General features: G+C 39.1%; 1 protein-coding gene and 1 pseudogene across 4 annotated transcripts in view; one reads left to right on the top strand and one right to left on the bottom strand.

Annotated features, from left to right (window-relative positions):
- LOC126184683 (choline transporter-like protein 4) overlaps positions 1-23,877 on the bottom strand; it is a 264,367-nt gene that overhangs the window by 134,338 nt on the left and 106,152 nt on the right. The gene's annotated exons all lie outside the window — the stretch shown is intronic.
- Positions 12,370-12,487, top strand: LOC126097512 (5S ribosomal RNA; annotated as a pseudogene).

Raw genomic sequence — 23,877 nt, 5'->3', positions numbered from 1 at the left:
TGACACTGTCAATCAGTGACATAAGACTGGTAACAGCTGCTAGACAGTGAAAGAAGCCTATGAAGCTGCAAATCCATTCAGAATAAAAATTGAAGGGATGGAAAGTGGAACCTTAATTTTTGGTGATTGGAGATTTGTTTATTGACTGTGTTTTAGGAACTGATTCTTTACAGGATGAGGATGCAATGATCAACCTCTCTGCTGGCAGGTTAATGATGTGTAGTGAAAGAGATTTTATTGAGGCTTATTTGCTAATATCCAACACCATGCATGGGAGGTTCTGTGATCAAATACAAATATGAATAGCAGGTGCTAAAAGCAGGCTCCTACAGGAAGTATATGCAGCGGAACAGGTTAGAATGAATGTCATGGAAGCAATTTAAGAAAAAATAAATGAAACAGATTAATTGCAATGCCATGTACAAGCAGGAGCTGAAGGATGTACTGTGTGAATATTAAGATGTTTTAAAGGAACAACATAGAATAACTAAATAATATGAATAAAACAATGGAAAATCCAAGATGGAATGTAATGGTACTATGAAAAGGATAGTTGCTGCTCACCATATAGCTGAGATGCTGAGTTGCAGGTAGGCACAACAAATAGACTGACAGAAAATGAACTGTCAGCCAACAAGGCCTTCATTGGAAATAGACAACATACACACATACAACTGCAACTCACACACAAACGACCACAGTCTCTGGCTGCTGAGGCCACAATATGAATGTAATCTGGATGTAAGAACCCATGAGCCATTTTGCTTACACCAGGGGTATACAGATTTGCTAGTACCACTGGCTGCAAATCCCTCACTGTGATGACACAAAGGCTGCAAGTTCAAAAATAAAGTGCTAGAAGACAAGTTATTATGCTGAATTGAGATCCCCTTGCCTCAGTTCCAGGTAGACTGGGCTCAAAACAACTGAGTTCTACAGTGGCCTGCTCTCTCCTTTTTGGGAAGTAATGCAAAATGAGTAAAATAATAATAATAATAATAATAATAATAATAATAATATATTACAAGAATTAACAGTGATGGGTGGGTCTACATCTACATCTAGGCAGAGGGTACTTTGTGTACCACTGCCACTTTCCCATTTTCCTGTTCCAGTCATATATTGAGTGTGAGAAAACAGATTGCTGATAAGCCTCCACATGGGCTCAAATCTCTAATTTTATCTTCATGGTCTTTTTGCGAGATATACACAGCAGGAACCAATATACTGAGTGACTCTTCTAGGAACACACAGTCTCAGAAGTTTAACAATAGACCATACCATAACACAGAATGCCTGTCTTGCATCATCTGCCACTGGAGTTGGCTGAGTATCTTCATGATACTTCTGTGCTCATTTAATGAACCTGTAGCAAAATGAATCCTATCTGGTGCGGATCCCAAAAATCCTATCTGGTGTGGATCGCAAACTGATGAGAAATATTCAAGTATTGCCCAAATGAGCATCTTGAAAGTTACTTTCTTTGTTGATGGACTACATTTCCTGAGAATTCTTCCAATGAATCTCAGTTGGTATCTGCATACCTGAAGTTACTTTTACATCTAAAGACTTTTCTCACTTCAGAATGACATGCTGTGTTCTGGTTGCTATAAACTCTTCAGTCCAATCAGATAGTTGATATGATATTCCATACGCTTGTATTCTGTTCTTAGGGATCATGGAAAAACTGTATCAAATGTGTTCTGGAAGTCAAGGAACACAACATCCACATGGGTATCTGTATCTACTGCTTTCTGGGTGTTATGGATGAATAGAAGGAGCTGGGTTTCATGAATCTGTTGTTTTCAGAACTTATGTTAATTATTTCAGAGGAGATTTTTGGTCACCAGAAAGGTCTTTGCACATACGGGCCAAATGATCAGAAGTAAATAGAGAAATTAAACAGATGTTAGATTGACAAGATGCAAGGGCCATCAATCAGTAACAACACACCCAGAAAATTTGGAAGAGCATTTACAGAAGTTTCATAGAGTACAGTACTTGCCAAATATGTATTATTGTATCTTATTGGCAGGTACCTTTGACAAAAGAATCACAGAGGTGTACCACATTTATATTTGATGGAAAAAGTTACCAAATTAAAGTTCTACTGATTGGTTTGAATAAGCCTCTAACAAAGTGTTGGGGCCATAATTATTAGATCAACTACATGTTTATGTTGATGACTTGTTAATAGCTACTACAACACAGCAAGAACATTTGGAATTAAAAAGAGAGATGGGCTACTACAAGAGTGTCAAAGAGTTAGAGTTACAGCAAATCTTAAAAATTTAAAGTCTGGAAGGACAGAGATCAAATTTCTTGATCATATCATTTCTTCACAAGGATAATATCTGATTGACATAAGATTACATCAGTAAAAATCTTCCAACATCACAGTTAAAAAGCAGTTGTGGTCATTCATTTGATTATGTTCTTTCTATTGAAGATTTCTTCTAAAGCAGGGACTGAATAGTGAAGCTATAAACTGACTCTTAAAGAACCATGTGACAAAGGCAGGAACAGCAGAAAATTAATCAGCTTTGGACATAATTAGATAGGAACTGAGTCAAGCCAAGATCTAATATGTTCTAGATTTAATCTTTGATTTTGGTTTAACAACTGATGGTTCACATGTTGGGGGTGGAAGATTATTTGTTTCAAATTCAAACTATTAATGAAGAACTAAAATTCTGCACTACTTGGCTTGCAAGAAGAGTGTTAATAGACTGTGAGAAGTCATATTCTACCAAATAAGAAAAATCTATATAAAAATAAATCACAAGAAAGACTATAGAGCAGGAGATTTAGTCCTCATACAGAATCACCCTATAAGCTACAGGAGAGAATGAGATTGAACCAACAAGCAGAAGAAATAATTAGACATGTATCTACATCACTTTTCATATTTGTATTATAGATGTCTTTAATTTTATGTTTACATTTGCATGCACAAAAATAAGTATTGCAATTCAAGTAACATGTATTACATTTATCATTTATTCAAGGACCTCATAAATGTGCACAGCAAAGGCATTTTGCTTTGTTTTAAAGTATGTGCTAGGAAAAGTGTTAAGTGGAACTGTGATTGTGACAGCTATTTAACAAGAATGTGTAAGATTGTTAACAAGTATTAATGACTGAAGTTAGTATTTTACCTACAAACATGTTAAATCTGTGCAAGGCACTTACTAATGTTACCTTTAAATATTATTTAGTGAGTAATCAACAATTATGAAAAGGGTAAATTCCTAATCACCATCAAGATGACATATTCATTTGCAGATAGGCACAATGAAAACACTTTTACACACTAAGCTTTCGGCCAAAGCCTCCTTCAGAAAAGGATGAAAAACAAACACAAATCACATAAGCAGGGACAGCTTCATCAACTGAGACTGCAGCTATAATCTTAGCAAGCGTGGGAACCAGAATTGAGTGTAATTTAGAAGACTCTCAGTGAACATAATGATCTGGTGACCAGGATGGACAGAGCACCTACATCAACACTACCACAGATGCTGACACTAGCATATCTGTGACTGCTGCTGTATGGCTGCAGCATGCAGAGGGAAAGGTTCATGGGGAGAAGGGATATAAGTTGGCCACATGACTTCAGGGGCCCAGTTTGTGAGTGCATGATGGCAACATGTCTGATCACCAAAATACTGTGACCTTTGAATACTATAACTGGCAATACACCTGCAGACTGTTAGATCAACAGATATGCCAGGAGAAACTGAAGAATCACACCATATACCTTTATAAGGATAGGACAAATTGCAACATGAAGAAATTCGACAAGCTGTACCACTGAAGGTGTCGTGTGCTCAATGATCTTGCATTTCTGAATAGATGTTGTGCCCAGCAAGATGTGCCAAACTTTGCTAAGGTCAGGCATGGCATCAATTCTGCAGCAGGCAGGACAATTAAGAAGTAGGCCAGCCTTGCTGTGGTAGATGAGAGGGTGCACTTTACCTGCCAGAGCCTTGAGTGCAACTCCCAGGAACTATATAGATGACAGTTACATCTGGTCAATCATTTCAACCTGAGACTGCATTGATGGTGTTATCTGGGTGACAGCTAATTCTGCACACAGGTGGGACATCAAATATCAAAATTCTCAAGTCTCTCTGTCAAACTGTCAATGGAGGCCCAATGCAAGCTGGTCATTAATCTGACTGACATGGAGCTGAGTGGCAATGTATTTTGAGTTCCAGAGAAGGGACTTAACTTTGCTCCCACCTCTAAGTTCACACTGGTCATGGACACCATCAGTGCAGTTGAACAGGTTGCGGTGTGCCTACATATGAAGTCGAACATTACGAGCCAAGATGGCAGCTATTCATAATCTTAGAGAGTGCCCTGAAATTGTTGTCTTACCTGCTGACAAAGGCAACAGTACTGTCGTTCTTTCGAACAATTTAAATTGAGAAGATGTAGAGCCTGCTAGATGATGACTCCTACAGGAAAATCAATGATGACTCCACAAAGAAGGTGGAAAAGTAGCCTAGGACTCTTCTCAAGGATATGGACTTACCAGAAATGGTTGACAAGAAATTGTTATGTCAGGGACCTGTGCCAAAAGACTTTATGGACTCCCTAAAGTCCACAAAGATGAGGCGCCATTGCAACCCATAGTCAGCAACATTAGAGCACCTACATATTTGCTGGCAAAATACCTGACAGAGATACTAAGCCCTCATGTGGGTAAATGCCTTTACCGTACCTGCAATTTTGTGGATTTTGTAAAATGCCTCGAAAACTTCAGGGTGAAAGACTCAGATATCCTGGTGAGTTTTGATGTCATTTTGTTATTCACCAGGGTGCCTCTATGAGAGTCTAGGCTTATTGGTCAGAAATTTGACAAGAAGACCATCAACCTGTTTAAGCATATCCTAACCACCACATATTTTATGTTTAATCGAAAATACTTTGAGCAAACAGAAGCAATCACAGTGGGCAGCCCACACTTGCCTGTGGTTGCGAATTTGTATATGGAGTACATTGAGGAGGAAGCCCTGGCATAAAACAAAATAAAACCCACATGTTTTTTTCCTTTATGTGGATGACATGTTTGTCATCTGGCCCATTAGAAAGAACAGGCTTCTTGACTTCCTTAGACATCTGAACTCCATGAAGCCAAACATCAAATTCACTATGGAGATCAAAGCAGAAGCAAGATTGCAATTCCTGGATGTCATGGTCAAGAGAAGAGCTGATGGCACCCTGGGCCATGGTGTGTATCAGAAGAAAATCCACACTGATCTGTATTTGCATGCAGACCACTGCCACCATCCTTTGCAGAGAAATGGGGTACTACAAACACTAGTACACAGGACACGCACCACCTGCAGAGGGTCTGACCAGGAGCTGGAACACCTCAGAACTGTGTTCCAAGAAAACAGGTACCCAGAATGGCAGATTATGCATGCCCTGTGCCCCACCACAACAGTACAACCTATGGAGATGGAAGAAGTCATGGAGGAAGAGGCAGCCAATAGCGTTATACCATACACTGGTGCACTATTGTAAAAAACTGGGTGCATACTGAAGAAGTACTGAAGAAAAACCATCTTTTACCCAACCAATACAACATGAGAATTATTGGGAAGCCTCAAAGACGATCTCAATTTGTGGAAGGCTGGCATCTACTAGATTTGATGTGAATGTGGAAAGACATATATTGGACAGACAGTACACACCATCAAAGATCATTCCCAAGAATATCAGGGGGCACACTCGACTGATGTATTCCAACAAGTCAGTAGTTGCAGAGCACTGTTTGTCCATGAATCACACAACAGAGTATAATGGTACCAGGATCTTGGCACAGAATTACAAATACTGGGACAACATCACTAGAGAGGCCATAGAAATTCACACCAGAAATGATCTCATCAACTGAGATTGTGGCTGCAATCTTAGCAAGGCTTGGGAACCAGCTCTGACTTTAATTTAGAAGACTCTCAGCAAACAAAACAATCTAGTGACCACGGTGGACAGAGCACCTTCATCAGTGCTACCACAGACACTGACACTAGTGTCTCCACAACCATCGACACATGGTCGTGGACCATGGAGGGAAAGGCTCCGGGGCAAGGGGATATAAGTCGGCTGCATGCTCTAGGAACTCAGTTCGTCAGTGCAGATGATTATGGTGATATGTCTGATTGCCAAAATAGTGTACATGTTGAACACTAGGAAATGGTAGTACACCAGGAGAAAATTAAGAATCATATCCTTTTCATAACTGCTGATCTTACAGACTGGACTTTCCATTGTTTGATTTAGTGAGTAATGCCAGCAAAGAAAATTTTAAATCAGCATGAGAAAACAAGAGTGCATTATTAGTAACACATGTGTTTGCTAAGGAATTGTAGCATTGACTGCCTATACAACTATTGAGCACTACTAAAAAGGTGAACTAAAGTGAGGTCAAAACAGTAGGAGAAGGAACAGTGGCAACAACTTGCCTTTAAACAACCAGTAATGACATAAGACAGGAATTAAGGACACTGATGTACTCAAGCATCATCCTATGATCAGCAAGGTTTTCACAAGTAAGAAATGTCTATGCCACAAATGGAATAATGTTACAACACAACACAACACATGCAAATAGTAGCTACAAACTGAACAGTGACATGTTTCAAATGGACCGTTAATCTTGGCTAGAGTGTCAGCTATATTCTGTGATTACATTGCAAACTTTCAGAGATGATGGGATAGGGTAAATGTATCAATTCCAGGTAAGGGACCCTGGTACGGAAATGACTGAGTTGAGAGTTATAAGGAAAAATTGTTCTGATAATTCTGACAGAGGTACCGGTACTCTTGTTGCTAAGATCGTAGGGTGAGCAACTTTTAGAGGTGGTAGTATGAACCAAAATAAGAAGAAAAAAAATGTTAAGTGAACATGGGCTCTGAACTGCATATCTACAAACCTATGAGCACTTGTTCATCTTCACTACTGTGAAACGCATCTTTCTATTGAACAAGTGCCCATAGCTCTTAAGGCATGTATTTTTGAGCCTATGTTTACTAGACCTTTTTCTCTTTTTTTTGGCCCATACTGCATCCTCTGAAAGTTGCATTCACTATAATCTTAGCAACAACAGTCCCAGTACATGTATTCCCTGTCAGAGGTATCAAAGTTTTTTGCTTATAACTTTTGACTCTATTATTTCCAGACCAGGTCACTTACCTCATTAATACTTTTATCCTTTGCCATCATTTCTGAAAGTTTGTAACATTATCATCGGATCACCCTGTACAGCACATTCTACACGTGTGCTGTGAGAGATGCAATTTTTGTGACATATGAACCTAATTAATGACTTACATAAGGAACAAATGATTGAATAAATTCAGGTTTGCCACTGCAAGATGATTAACTTGCTTCACTCTAGGTAGTGCGGATTTCTGTAAGGTGCAGAAGTGTGTTTGTACAAACTGTCTGACATAGTATGTTGCACTTTCCTCACAAAATATGATAGTTAATGGAGTCTCTCATGAAGAAATAATTAATTTGCCAGATGAGGAATATCATTTATTGTAATATTTTTATATGATAATGTGGAACTAACACTAACAAAATATCTTTCCTTGCAGAATATGTCATAACGGAGTTTGTATGTACTAAAATATGTATTAATGGTAGTTGTCACTTTCAGCAAACAGATTAACTTCGAAGTTAAGTAAAATATTCAAACACTTGTACAACTTTTGCACATTCTCAGTTCTGAAGAGACAGACCCAAGATAAAGCAACTGCTTGCTAGACATCAACATCATGTCCTACACTCGACCGAGCGAGATGGCGCAGTGGTTAGCACACTGGACTCGCATTCGGGAGGACGACGGTTCAATCCCGTCTCCGGCCATCCTGATTTAGGTTTTCCGTGATTTCCCTAAATCGCTTCAGGCAAATGCCGGGATGGTTCCTTTGAAAGGGCACGGCCGATTTCCTTCCCCATCCTTCCCCCACCCGAGCTTGTGCTCCGTCTCTAATGACCTCGTTGTCGACGGGACGTTAAACACTAATCTCCTCCTCCTCCTCCCTACACTCAGCTCATTAAAAATAAAAACAAAGGATATTTTAATTTATTTAATTTTCGTCTGGGCCAATGTCATCCTACTCATAGTTTTCACAAGATATCTTTTCCCTTGATCTAATAGTGGTAAATGCCAGGAGTCTCCCATGAAAACTTGCCATAAATATGAATTAAGATGTCCAACCCAGCAAACTGCATTATGTTTTACATTAAGTAAATGTTGTTTTGTGTAAACTAGGAGAACTGTTATTGTATCCAAGTATGTTAGGCATCAAGCTTTTTTCTTCAAGTCTTGATGATTCCTCCCTAATATTAAAAAGCTTCATATATCAAGTTCAGTTTTTCTTGACTGTGAAAGCTAAAAATAATAGACAAATCGTGCAAACATACATACATAATACCAATGAAGGGAGTCAAGTGTAGCTGAGCTACAGCAGTAATTAAATTTATAACCATTGAATTGTGCCATAGCTGGGAGTCCTGTAATATATAGCACCTTCCCTGGCTAAGCATAACTCTTTCTGTCCAGTTATGTGGTGTTACATATTGTTTCATCTTAATTTATTTGCTCATAAAGTATTTCTTTATCATTGATAGGCACTCCACAGTCTAGCCCAAGATGCTGGAGTTAGTGGTGATGTGTGCATGAGGTGTGCTTGCTTGTGTGTGTGAATGGTGTGTGTCTCTCTTTTGAGCCGAAAGCTGTGTGTAAGTGTCTTTTAATTGTGCCCGTTTGCAACCTGATGTGTCTTCTTTACAACAAGTAGCAATCTGACTTTTCCTACATTGTTGTCAATTACTGATAACATTTTCCAAAATATGTTTATTGGCTCAATTGAGGATTGCTATTTTAACTTAAATTAGCACTTTTTTCTTCTCCCCCCCCCCCCCCCCCTCCACACAATATTTCTTCATTGAGTCACTGCTTTTCTTTTTACATTCTTCTCTTCATACTAAATTCTGTCAGGTGAACATCTCAGTAAATCTATGTTTGTGAATTAAGCTTCTAATTTTTGTTCTATCTTTCATGGTATCTTCATGACTGTCAATTTGTTTTTAGATATTCTTTAACTTCTGTTATCCAGTTCTTGTGGTTTCTCATCAACAAGAGTAAGCTTAGAATTTTTCCCTGTTGTTGTCCATTCTACATAGATGACCATAAAACTGTAATCATAGTTTCCTGATAGTATCCACGATTTTTCTGTAACTCGATATAGTGTGATTTATTTTTCATCCAAACTGCTTATTGACATTTTGATAACAAGATTTTTCTGGCAATTTTTATTTAAAGTTTTTCAATGACTTATTTCAGATCTGCTGCTAATTATCATGGTTTCACATCCACAAAGATCTTCTTTTTTAACAACTGTGATATAGTGTTATAAATTTTCCCCATGTGATATAAATATTTTACGTATATGTTCTTGATGAGTTTGTATGCTCTTCGTAGTTTTGGAATTCTTTCTTTTTTATCTACTTGATGTAGCTACACTGACTCAATCATTTCTCATAGATACTTAAATTTATCTACTTGGTACATTTTGCCAAATTTGGTGATCAAGGGTTAATTGTTGAGTCATGATTTCATCCATTCCATATAATCCATCTTCTTATACAAAATTTGGAACAAAGTTTTTGCTGCTGTTTTATGGTGTTTCTGGACATATTAGTTTACTTCTGGTTTGTTATTGAAGAATTGAAGAGGATTTCAATATTTTCAGCAAATGCTAGACAATGAGGGAAATTGGAGCCTTCTGCTAGTACCTTCAGGTTTTTTATGTAATTTTTTTTATTTTTTTTGCAAAACTAAACTGAACAGTAATGTTGATAATCCATCACCTTGTCTGACAATTCTTTTGATTTTGAATGGTTCAGAAAGCTCTCACAAAAATTTAACTTTCTGTTTCATGTTGATCAGAGATAATTTGATCAGGTACTTGTTTTTTGTCAACTTTGAATCCTCTGGTACGCTAAAATGTTTTAATATGCCAGGAAGTTTAAAATAAATGCACACTTTGTTGCACAATGGAAATTTCATTCTGGAAACATCCCCCAGGTTTTGGCAAAGCCACGTCTCCACAATATCCTTTTTTCCAAGAGTGCTAGTTCTGCAAGTTTTCGCAGAAGAGCTTATGTGAAGTTTGGAAGGTAGGAGATGAGGTACTGGTGGAAGTAAAGCTGTGAGGACTGGTCGTTAGCTGTGCTTGGGTAGTTCAGTTGGTAGAGCACTTGCCCACAAAAGGCATAGGTCTCTAGTTTAGTCTTGGTTTGGCACACAGTTTTAATCCGTCAGGAAGTTTCAGTTGTTCATATGATTTTGAAATGCATCCCTGTTGATTTTTGAACATGTTGTAAGTTGATTTCTGAATGAATTGTAAGTCGATTTTTGAATGTGTGTATAGTGTGCATGTTGTCTAAACCAGGGGAATCCCCATCACATGTAGAAACAAAAAACCTTTCCTGCAGGAAAAAGGGGACAGGGCTGTATGAGCTGAGCTGTATAAATGCAAATGGGTGAATGTCAATTGCCATTGGTTTATCTGGTTGACTGGGTGTGCTAATGATAACCATTGTTATAATCATTAGCAAAATCCATAGATTCAGACTACCAGAGTGGAAATAAATGACTAAAAGGAATAACAGGTAAGAAAGATTACACATTATCTTGTCAGTGTATCCAGGAAAATGAAATTTTGACATAAAATTTTTGCCACATCATTACACTACTAAGGACCACTTCTACAGCCCCAGGTTAGCTGCTGCTTAATTCTATTCTTGGAACAGTGAATAAAACTCACTGTACGAACATGTAATAACGCCTAAACAGAAAATAAAGGTGGGTAAATGAACCTGTGATTCTGGCAGGGTTAGTGAAGTTAACTGGAGAATGAGTTTTGACAATGGCAGAAATAATAACAGAATTAGTGATGACAAGATTGTTTGTTAGTACAAGGAAGGAGAAGAAACAGGGCAACCACAAATTAAATGGAAGAATATGACGAGTTCAAATTTATATAAATTTTGTACTACTACTACTACTACTACTTTTCAACCTCAGACTCGAGAAACTGGAGCAAATGAATGACATGTGAAACTATTTCCTAACATAAAACTTTTTGCTTTTAGTAAGCCTAATAGGCATCTGATATTGGTACTTTGTGAATTACATTTTGCCATGTTATATATGTAAATGAGGTAGATAAAAAGACCATTTGTGCCAAAATAGTATTGCTTATTTGGCATATATTACAGCTGCTGCAATATTAGAAAGGCCTATTTCATTTCATCTACCAGACAGTGACAAAATAGACATATCAGATCAAGAAACCACACCAGTCTTGGGTACCATCCATAATAACAGCTTTTTCAGCATTAGACGATGATGTTTTGATTTTTCATATAGAAAAATATCTAACAAACTTTGCTGAGATAATAGATTCTTTCACAGAGAGGGATGCATCTCATGTAACTCTGTAACAAGATTAGAGAGCAAAAAATTATGGGACTTAAGGATTGAAGAAATGAGTTCTGCCTTGCTTGTCTCTCATCTTTACTGCTTCTATTTTCTTGTGTTTAATTTTATGTCATACAAAAGAGAAAGTTCTGGCTACTAGGCAATAAAGAGTGCAAATTTTCTGAAGAGTTCTTATTCTCCCGGTCACAAATAATCCCATCCAGTATTAAATGTGAGGTTTTTGTTAAGGAGGCAGGATGTAAAACCATTGGACAGGATGTTTTAATTTCCACTGTCCTGAATATGGGTTTGATGGCTTCCATTACAAAATATACATTTGTACACCACAGAGTGAAATACAGTGATGTGCGATAGAAGAATACTGTATGAAGAGGTGTGGCACTTCACTCTGGCACACTTTAGACCAAATAACATGTATAACATGTGATAGTATCATAGTGACATTTTTGAACAGGATTATGCTCATTCACATGGCATGTATTTCTATGCAATGTCTGTATGATGTTGAGGTACTCCTGTGGCTAACAAGATCCCCAGATTTGTTCCCAATCGAACATATAGGATCAGTTGGGCATCAGCTCTGTCCCAGTGCCAGTATGCAGGATATCAAGGATTGTTATGGGCCATCTTGTCTCAGGAGAGAAAAAATGGTTTTATGATACCCTTACCAACCAAATCAGTGCACATCTCCAGGCCAGAGGGAGTGCAAATTCATACTGATATGTAGGCTCGTGATGCCAATTTCTTTGTAAATTTGACTTAATTTTGTAATCACTGGCATGACATCACATAACCTTCTTGGTGCATCGTATTTTTTGTCGGGCAGTGTATTTGTCAAGCCAACAGCCTTGCTGCAGTGGTAACACCAGTTCCCATCAGATCACTGAAGTTAAGCACTTTTGGGTTGGGCTAGCACTTGGCTGGGTGACCATCTGGTCTGCCGATTGCTGTTGGTTTAAGTGGGATGCACTCAGCCCTTGTGAGGCAAACTGAGGAGCTACTTGATTGAGAAGTAGCAGCTCTGGGCTCATAAGTTGACATACGGCCAGGAGAGTGGTGTGCTGACCACATTTCCCTCCATATCCGCATCCAGTGACACCTTTTGACTGAGCATGACATGGCGGTCAGTCAGTAGCGTTGGGCCTTCCAAGGCCTGTTCAGATGGAGTTTAGAAGTATTAGTGTATTTGTCAAACAAACTGTGAATCATTTGCAAACTTATTTTTTGAGATTTGTCATTTATTAAATAAATGTTTTACCTCTCGGTGAAAGCTCATAACACATTATTAGACTAGTAGTAACTTTAGTCCCTCAATATGTGTCGTCATCTTTTATAGACATATCAATGTTTTATCGTAATCTTTTCATAATAATCACAAATTACAAAGCATCAATTACTGTGAATATTCATCCTACAACAATCATATTAATAATATTCTAGTATTATAGGGAAATTTGGTAGCTTCATTCAGAACCAACAAGAAATCTGTCATTAATAGAAACCCTTGGAGAAAAATTCAAATGTTAAGCCTCTGTCCTTGTGTTAAATCTTTACACTGTTGGTAACTCTAAATAGATAGGATTGTAATGATTGTTTTACATAAAGAAATAACACACACACTTTTTGTTCTAACATGAACTATGTAACAGGTTAATGTATTTAAGTGTAAGATCACCATGAAGAACCATCCATAAGAATATTTTTTGGTGGGGACAGAGAAGTGAAACAGATGCTGGAGGAGGAGTTTTTGTGAGAAGGAGGTGGAAAGTTGTGAGAGGGGGTGGAATGTGACATGGAGATATGGTAGCTGTCAGTGAGGTACCAAGCAGCCAAGAAGCAGCAGAGAAAGTCCACACATGCCAGAAGATGTGACTATACACAGACATCAATTCATTAGCCTGCATTCCCTGAGATGCAAAGTCAAATTACAAATTATTCCAGCATAAAACACGTTGAGTCTATAATAATTAAACATGCATTAGTCTTGGAGATAAAGATTTCCTAAGTTGCATGAAAAAGAAGACCACTGCCATCTCAAAAAACAGCCCAAATGAATATAAATACTTTATACATGTTGTTTTTGACTACTCAGATAATTCTAATGATAGTTCAGAGTTCAGTATCTAGTGATGTTTATTGAATGCATACGTCTTCATTCAAAATGCATGATTCATTTAATCACTGACATTCTCCAAAGTCCACGCCTTCATTAACTTTCTTACAAAAGCCTTAGCAGGAAACAATCACAGAACAAGTAGGGAGCCTGTTGGAGTCAACTTGCAGAAGTCAGGGCAACAAGTAAGTGGATTAAACTGCTCTATAGGTCTGTAACCAGCTAGAACAACAGATGGCAACATTATCAACTGACTGGTCTTCTTTTTACTTAATTAAATCTCTCATTTTAATTATATCAGATACTACTGGACACAGACAATTATTTACAACTTCTTTTTTGCTTTCTTTTAAGAAATTAATTACAAACTTCAGAAGACAATATTTACTATGTTTTGGTATGGTGTTAATTGGGCTCAATTTGTTCCATGAGCATGAAGTTGTTGAGAGTATTGATGGCAAGATGGGCATTATGGCTCTGAACCAATATACAGCACTTGATGATTATGCAAAAGGAAAAAAAAAGATAAAGGGAAGTTAGATTAGGAAAGAACATCATGACCCTAAGGGAAAGTTCTCTACAGTTCAGATGGGAGACAAGATTTTGGTCAGATCACAAGTCTTACAAAATAAAGTCTGAAATACCAAAATTTTTTGAGGTTTGTGGAGAATCAACTGATTACTGGAGAGTAGAGAGTTAATAAAAGGAGTCATGAAATTCAAAATCTGTATGAATACTTGAGTGGTGCGGATGGCTTCCCAAAATGGTTGTGGATTTCTTCTTTTTTTGTGTTTCAAGCTGCAATATCTACATTCTTATAGTATTTGGCCACTCTTTCAGTTGAAATATCTTATGTGTAGCCTTTATTCCTTGGGATTGATGGGAAGGAGTACACTCTGACACAGGCCAAGAAATGTGTAGGTGACATAATTGTTGAATGAGGAGGATAAAGAGTCATTGGAAATCTAGACTGATATGAGGAAGATGTGACAAAGATAAAGTTAATGAGCTCAAAAGTAATTGTTGCAAAGAAAAGCAAGTGTATGGGAAGTAAGGTAAAATAAAGAAGGGAAAAAGTACAATGCATTGTGATAGAAAAAAGCCAGAGGCACAACAAAAGGGAATTTGAGCAAGCAAACTAATTTACAGGGTATAAAAAGGGAGGGAAGAGAGATTCCACATGAGGTGCAGATAATGAATGGGAGACACCATTTAAAATTTTAATGTAGTAAATAGGCATAGAGGGAAAATCTAAAGACAAGTAAAGAGAAAGTACAGATGTTGAAAGAATACATTTATTAGTATGATATCTACAATAATTTATCTGGTAAGCATTATTCTATTCAAAAATAGAAAATCACCAAAGAAATTAACAGCTTACATGTCGTATGTACAATGAGCATGATCCAAAGTTATACCAAGAATAAGATCAAATAAAGACCAGACAGAAAGAAAGACCACGACTCCAAACAACTTGAGTAGTGGTGGTGTAGTTTGTATGAATATCTATGCTATTTATACATCATAAAAGAGTTACATTTTTGAGATTCATTACCCAAAATGTAAGGCAGGGAAAGAGAGAGAGAGAGAGAGAGAGAGAGAGAGAGAGAGAGAGAGAATTTGTATTCTTTCTTTAAATTTTCAGTCTTAGTCTGTACCAATGTTTTTTTCCCCACTTTTATCAAATGTAAAGAGTATTTTTCATTCCTTATGATTAAATTAAAAATTAGTGTCAGTGTTCAGAAAGTCAAGTGACACTAAATAACCATGAAGTAAGACAGATCAAAGAGAGGAAATTTAGGAAATGCAATGACTTCTGAAGAATTTTCCCGCTGTGGTGGGAGGAATAGTTGCAATAAGAAAGTGACTATTGGGGAATTTTCCTACTGTGATAGAGTGCTTGGAAAGTGAAAGTGGAGTGATTTATTGGAAAGACAACTGTGAAAGATATTTCCCACTGCAAGAGGAGAAGGTTCTTGTAGAACTAATGTACTTATAAATGACTTTAGGACATTAAAAATCTACTAAATTTAATTTGTTCTATTTTTTATTGTTGGGAGTTTTCTTTGAATTGCTCCAAATGAAGAGAAGTATATTTGTGTTGTTAATATTTTCTTTCTTTTTTTCAATTTTCTCTAAATTAAAATTAGCAGTATTAAGAACTTTTACAAATCAATCCAAATTACGTTTTATGGTTTTATCTTCAGAGAAAATCAGTTTAAATTAGGTACATTCTTGTAGAAAGTGATCACCATACACAAAAGGTCAGTAAAAATAAAAAAAAATTTTTATGGTCATGTTATATTGTTGACAATTTTTGTTCTTACTTAAAAATCTACTGCTTTATTTCTGAATGTATCAGTCCAAGATTAGAAAACCTACAAAGAAACAAAAGAATTTCGAGGGTGTAGGAAGGAGGGTGGGGGCAAAACAGGATGCTGGGCCATGTTACATTCCATGCCAAAATGTTTTCATGACAACGTAAATAACGTGTGTCATATGTAACTGTTCTGCTATTCTTAGATCGAAAATAGTTTGATTACTTAATATTGTGCAACTTAGCTAAGGGATACCAAGATGTTTTGCATTCTAGTCTCTACAGAAAGGGCAGAAACAGTGGGGTGAAGTTCATTAAAACCAACAATAAATGTCCCTTTTGTTCAAACCCTAGTATGTAAATTCAAACTGCGACACTTCTGTTACTATTTTACACCTTTATACAACTGGTAATCAAACAGATAAGACTACAGTGATTTATTTACGTATTATTGTTTATTTATTAATTTACAGACAGGGATAACGTGCTCATTTTATATAGTAACCTGAATCCTGCAAGGATTTAATTATTTAAGTGAAAGAACAGTGTGAAGAGTGATCAGACAGAATGTTCCTTGGTGGGGCAGTGATGAAATAGACAAGTGAGAAGAAGTCTTCATGAAAAGAATATGGAACAACACTAGAATGGTTGGAATGCAACAAGGAGCTATGGAGGCAGTCATCTGCTGAAGCAGAAGAAGACACTACATACACTAGCCGATGTGGCTTCACACAGATACCTACTTCCAGGATATCTTCCCTGAGACAAAAATGGTTGGCATTTGCTGTAATATATAGATTAAGGGGACCAGCACCCTATTGTAAAATTGCTCCTGTAAATTCACAGACTTTTTGGAGATGGTTTTTGATTGCTCAAAAGTTGTAATAGTAGTTGAGAGTTCCATTTCATTGCCTCGTAATGTTTATTGAATACATACATTTCCACTCATACTGCAACTGTTAACCTGCCAAATCCCACTCCCTTATAGGCTCTCTTACCACAGGCCTAGCAAAGAATAACTACAGAAAAGTAGGTAGTCAGTTTAAGTCAATGTAGAGAACTCAGGTGCCAAGCAGATTTTGCCAAGTAAGAGGATTTAATCTATCTATAAGACTGTGGCTAGCTAAAACATTAAAAAAAAATGATAACGTTATTGACTGTCATATATTCTTTTTACTTAATTAGCCCCATGACTTTACTTACAAAAAATACTGATGGGATCATAGATGACTGTTTATATTTTTGCCCTTTTCCTTTAAGATGTTAGTTACTGATCTCAGTAGACAGTATTTACTGTGTTTTATTCTGATATTAACTGGGCTCAAATTCTTCCATCAATTGAAGTCACATTCCAATTTTGTTCAAAGTGTCATACCCACTGCTCGGGTTACTCTAGAATAACGGCATAAATATAACAAGTTTCACTTTGTGACAAGCGAGCATTCTACGCCACAGCCAAATGTGAAAGCTGGACAGTCAAGAGACAGTTAAGGTAGGTGTGATCACAGCCAAACCTTTTGCCAGGGGCAGTTCTTTGCAGCAGATATATATGTACAACATCAGGTGGTTGCAGGAACTCTGAAGTGTCACTTTATGTAGAATGCACATTCCTATACTCAGTCACATTTAGTTTTGTCCATAAGATATTATGTTGTTGAATCTGACTCAATGTCACAACCAAATGATTGCCAAACTATTGCTCTCATATGAGTAGGAAGATTCTTTTTTATGCCCTAAAATTCACAGTATTAAATGTTGGATCATCCCTTTGTTGTTCATTAGTTCAAATGGTTCAAATGGCTCTGAGCACTATGGGACTTAACATCTATGGTCATCAGTCCCCTAGAACTTAGAACTACTTAAACCTAACTAACCTAAGGACAGCACACAACACCCAGCCATCACGAGGCAGAGAAAATCCCTGACCCCGCCGGGAATCGAACCCGGGAACCCGGGCGTGGGAAGCGAGAACGCTACCGCACAACCACGAGATGCGGGCCTTGTTCATTAGTGTTCTGATAAATAGAACATACCTACTTGTGTTTCAAGATATGTGAAATGCTGTAGGCATGATACTGTTGTTGTGGTCTTCAGTCTGAAGACTAGGAAGATGCAGCTCTCCATGCCAGTCTGGTCTGTGGAAGTGTCATCATCTCTGAATAACTAGTATAACCTACATCCACTTAAATCTCCTCTGTATCCATCTCTTGGTCTGCTCCTACAATGTTTATCCCCCACTCTTCCCTCTATTAGCAAAAGTGAAATTCCTTGATACCTTAAGAGGTGTTCCCTTCTTTTAGTCATGTTGTAAGGAACTTATTTCTTCCCCAGTTCAATTTAGTATTCACTCATTAAATTTTCAATCTACATTACACCTTTCAATTCCTTACACTTCATTCAAATAACTTAAACAAAAAGACTTCCTTATACTTACATCTACAAAAGGGTGATCAAAAAGTTTTCATTTGTGGGCATTACTGCAGCGAATTTGCAATGCAGCATGACTCCAGTGCAGGTATATAAGCAAGGCTTGGTGTGGCATTTGTGTCCTTCTGAGTGACGTGCAGTAAATGCTGAAATGTGAACTATGGCAACACTATTACCAGATGTGACCAAACAGGACCAATGTGCTGCTATTCTTTTCTTGGCTGCTACAGGACAAACACTGATAGACATCCACTGGATAATGGAGAGTGCGTACGGTGAAGCACGTCTACTGAAAGCAAACATTGTGAAATGGTATATCAAGTTCCATGCTGCTCACAATTTCACACAAGACACTGGTAAATGTGAGAAGCAAAAGTTATGCCGACTCAAGTGTAAGGAACTCGGACAGCTGCCCTATAGTCCTGATCTCTCCTCATGTGATTATCATGTCTTTAGTCCCTCAAAAAGACCTTGAAGGGTCGATATTCCTGTCAGGTAAGGATGTGCAGTTACGGACTTCTTCATGTAGCAGGACTTGGTAAATGGGTATCTTCTACCTGGTGCATCACTGGGGTTATTGCCGCAATGCCTACAGTGATTTTACCTGACTGGCATACCAGTTCTGGACTGTAAGACACAGAAGGAAACTTCCTGATCACGTCTTTATATTAGGTGTTAACAAATTCCTTTTTTTCAGAAATGCTTTTCTTACTATTGCAATCTATGTTTTATGTCTTCTCTACTTTAGTTATCATCAGTTATTTTGCTGGTCAAATAGCAAAATTCATCTACTACTTTTAGTGTCTCGTTTCCTAATTAATTCCCACCCTCAGAATCACCTGATTTAATTCCACTACATTCCATTACTCTTCTTTTAATTTTATTGGTGCTCATCTTACAACCTCTTTTCAAGACACCATCCATTCCATTCAACTGTTCTTCCATGTCCTTTGCTGCATCTCAAAGAATTACAATGTCAACAGCACATGTGAAAGTTTTTATTTCTTTTCCATGAATCTTTATTCCATTTCCAAATTTCTTGTTTCCTTTACTGCTTGCTCATTGTACAGTTTGAATAACACCATGGGTAGGCTGCAACCCTGCTTCACCCAGCTCTCAATCACTGCTTACCTTTCATGCCCCTAATGAGACTCCTCTTGTTTTAGACTACATTTTATTTTCTAAAATTAAATTTCACTGGGACTTGATGCAGACAAAATTCGCTGCTTTCAGCAGCACTGTAGAATACAATAGCATTGAGTAAGAAGCAAGCTCTCACAAAGACATTCATGACGAACAGACAATGGTGTGATAGTGAATCACTTGATTTGGGGGAGGCACATGAGCTTCAAGGACAAATTTAGCTTGGTGATTGATACATAGGGGAACCACAGGTGTTTTACATATTAAATATTAGTTATCAAAGTTCATTTTTGGTATAGCAAATACTAGGAGCAGCTTACAGGTGATCAGAAGTTTAACACAATAATACTACTCAGCAGTAAATTAATTAAATCAACAGAGAAATCAATATTGTTAAGCTACTGACAATATGCAAACAGCTACAAAGTTTTATGAAGTATGCAAGAGATTTTGTGTGGTGTCAACGCCAGACACCACACTTGCTAGGTGGTAGCTTTTAAATCGGCCACGGTCCGCTAGTATACGTCGGACCCGCGTGTCGCCACTGTCAGTAATTGCTTACGCCGTAAAGGTGTTCCATTCGTCTGGTCGACGGACTGCGAATGCGCCTTTCGCCAGTTGAAATCGGCGTTGCTTTCTAATACTTGCCTTACGCCATTCGATCCCCAGAAACCCCTTTTGTTGATGGTAGATGCATCGGATTTCGGGATCGGAGCTGTGCTTGCACACAAAGATGGATCGCATGATCACCCTATTGCCTTTGCGTCCAAATTACTCTCGTATGCACAAAGAAATTATTCACAGATAGAGAAAGAAGCTTTGGCTCTCGTCTTTGGTGTTACAAAGTTTCATGATTTCTTGTATGGTCGTCACTTTACCATCATCACAGACCACAAACCTTTGACATTGCTTTTTCATCCGAACAAGCCTGTACCTCCATGTACAGCGCAGAAATTCATTCGCTGGTCTATTTTCCTCTTGCAGTACCGCTATGATGTCTTGTATCGGTCCACTGCTAAGCACGGAAACGCCGATACGTTGTCCCGTTTGCCTGTTGCCGAGGATAAAGCATTCGATTCTTCTGAACCTGCTTGCATGTTCATTGATGCGGAAACCGATGACGTGGTCGAATCGTTTCCGATTGATTTTCATCCTGTAGCTACCGCCACAGCTGCAGACCCTGTCCTTGCTACCGTTTTGCGTTTTGTTGCTACGCAATGGCCCTTGTCAAAGTCACGGATCAAGGATCCGTTGATTCGCCGATTTTTTGCTCACAAGGAGAGACTTTTTGTTCGACGTGGTGTTTTGCTGTTGCGTTCTGATAATGATCAGTCCAGGGGCATTGTCCCACGTTCATTACAGTCCTCTGTCTTAAAGCTTCTCCACCAAGGACATTGGGGTATAGTGCAAACGAAACAACTTGCTCGTCAGCACTGTACTTGGTTCGGAATCGATGCTGCGATTACGAATATGTGCTCTTCTTGCATGGCGTGTGCTGAACAACAATCCGCGCCACCGCAGAAATTCTTTGCATGGCTGAAAGCCACTTCCCCTTGGCAACGCTTACACATCGATTTTGCTGGTCCATTCTGGAATGCTCGATGGTTGGTTGTTGTCGATTCCTTCAGTAATTTTCCTTTTGTTGTCCGGACGTCTTCCACGACATCTTCTGCCACCATCCAAGCGTTGTCCGCTATATTTTGCATTGAAGGTCTTCCGCAAACTATTGTTTCCGACAATGGCCCACAATTCATGTCCGCCGAATTTCAGTCATTCTGCAAGGCCAATGGTATTCAACATCTGACGTCCGCGCCGTTTTCGCCACAGTCAAACGGTGCCGCTGAACGTTTGGTCCGGACTTTCAAGTCACAGATGTTGAAGTTAAAAGAGTCGCATTCTCGGGAGGACGCGTTATTGCTCTTTTTGTCCTCGTATCGCTCTCAGCCCCGCAATGGTCGCTCGCCGGCTGAGTTGCTCTACGGTCGTCCTCATCGAACCTTGATGTCTTTGCTGCATCTGCCGCATCAGGTTCCTGTGCAGCGGCAGACACCTGCTTTTGCTCCAGGCGACGTTGTCTATTATCACAACTATCGCGGGTCACGGCGTTGGCTCGCAGGGCGCATTCTTCGATGCCTCGGCCGCGCGATGTATCTGGTTTTGGGGGCCTCTGGTGAGGTGCATCGGCATTTCAATCAGCTGCCCCTCTGTCGTCGCACTGGTTCTGCCGCTCCCCGTCTGCTTTCAGTGAGGGTGCTGTCCGGTCGGCACCCTGGGGACCCATCTACTGGCTTGCCTCATCCCCAGGTGTTACCGATACTGCCTTCCATTTTGTCCCATGGCACCGCGCCGCCGCCTGTTCTCCTGCCGGCGACGCCCACAGTGGACGCGTCCCTGCAACCGCCAGGCGCCTCCCTGGGTCATGCGCCGCCGATCGCTTCCCGTGACCACCATGGAACTCTTGCCCAATCCGGCCCATCTGTCGTCTTCGCCCGTCGGGTGCTCCGACTTGATGGAGGTCGACCCTTCAGCCCCTCCTGACTATCTACGGGCGCATACACCTCATGTTGGCGTGCACCCTGGACTAGGTTTTCAGGCGTTTCCTAGCTCCCCTCAGACCGAATGGCCGGGTGCGGGTGGCACTGCCTCGCCTGTTGTTCGGCTTCCCACCTCGTCGCATACGTCAACATGGGGTCCTCCGCACGGCGGGCGGAAGCCTTATACCACAACAGTTCGCCAATTTGCGGGGGAGGAATGTGGTGTCACCGTCAGACACCACACTTGCTAGGTGGTAGCTTTTAAATCGGCCGCGGTCCGCTAGTATACGTCGGACCCGCGTGTCGCCACTGTCAGTAATTGCAGACCGAGCGCCACCACACGGCAGGTCTAGAGAGAGACGTACTAGCACTCGCCCCAGTTGTACAGCCAACGTTGCTAGCCATGGTTCACTGAGAATTACGCTCTCATTTGCCGAGACGATAGTTAGCATAGCCTTCAGCTACACTGGCTACGACCTAGCAAGGCGCCGTATTCAATTGCTATAATACTTCTGTATCATCAAGAGCAATGTTCTACAAATGTGGATTAAAGTTAAGTATTCCAGAAGCTACGTACTTTTCTTGATAGCATTCATTATGTATCCTGTTTCAGACCTCACGCCAGCCTGCGTGAGCTTATAGCGTGCATTTCGGCCTCCATTAAAAACAGTGTTGGCAATTCTGCCGACACTTCATTTTGGCTGCTCATCAATCTCACCAGTCAGTGATAGGATATACTAGGAGCCTGCTTTTATGTAATAGTCAGCAATAGAATGTACTCAGAGCTTGTTCTTCTGAGATTGTTGGTTTTACCATGCACTCAAATGTAATCAACTTTTTGAGATGAATTATTTATGTTTATTTAATTATAAGTGTTTTACAGTGCTCACTAATAAAGGACTTATTTCAAGTAAATTAGCTACCCACACATCCACCTGCACTCACAGGTCACCTGCTTGCATCTTCTGGAGCACTCTGTGTGCTACAAGAACTGCTTTGAGGGATGACATCAACAAAAGATCCACATAAAAAAGGTTGGAGGAAATCCTATGTACTGATTCATTAAGATATTCCAGGAAAGAGTTAGCTTAACTAGCACAGTCTCATGTGCGAAGGTATGAACAGTAATACTGTATGGTAGCTACACCTTTTTCTATAGCCTCATGACTAAACTGAGAAACTTTGATGGAGGTTTAGAACTGTGTATGGATCTTGCACCATTGACTGTTGTAACTGTCGTCTGGTTTCTGTGTAAGTTGTAGATAACCTTTTGTTGCCTGTATATTATCTCTGCTATCTTCAGAATTTCCCGTCAAAAGCTTTCTCTATATCTACAAATGGTATAAATATAGAATCACCTTTCATTAACCTTTCTTATAAGGTAAATGCACAATCAACACTGCCTTGCATATTCTTATATTTCTCTGGAACCCAAGCTGTTCTTTGTCAAGATTGGGTTCTACCAGTCATTCGAACCTTCTATACCCAATTCATATTAATGTTCTACAATCATGACTTGTTAAACTAATGGTTTGGATACTCATTAATATTAGGGAAATCCAGACAGGGAAACTTGGCAGGGGGCTTGGATATTACCCTCTCTGTCCTTAGAAGAAATGCTGCTCATAGCCCAGAATTTCAAGATGACACTGACCACAGAGGAACAGCTTCAAGAGGAAGTGTCTGTATGACATATATGTAACATGCCTCAGAGTCAGGCCTCTCTTTCCTCTTTGGAAGAGTTGGAAAATGAAATAACCAAGTAAGGCTACATTTTGTCCAGCACAAGAAGAAATGTTTCAAGTATATTCT

This window comes from Schistocerca cancellata, chromosome 1 (genome assembly GCF_023864275.1).
Source record: "Schistocerca cancellata isolate TAMUIC-IGC-003103 chromosome 1, iqSchCanc2.1, whole genome shotgun sequence".
NCBI lineage: Eukaryota > Metazoa > Arthropoda > Insecta > Orthoptera > Acrididae > Schistocerca > Schistocerca cancellata.
Note: the sequence above shows the minus strand (reverse complement) of the source record. Positions and strands in the feature narration are given on the sequence as shown.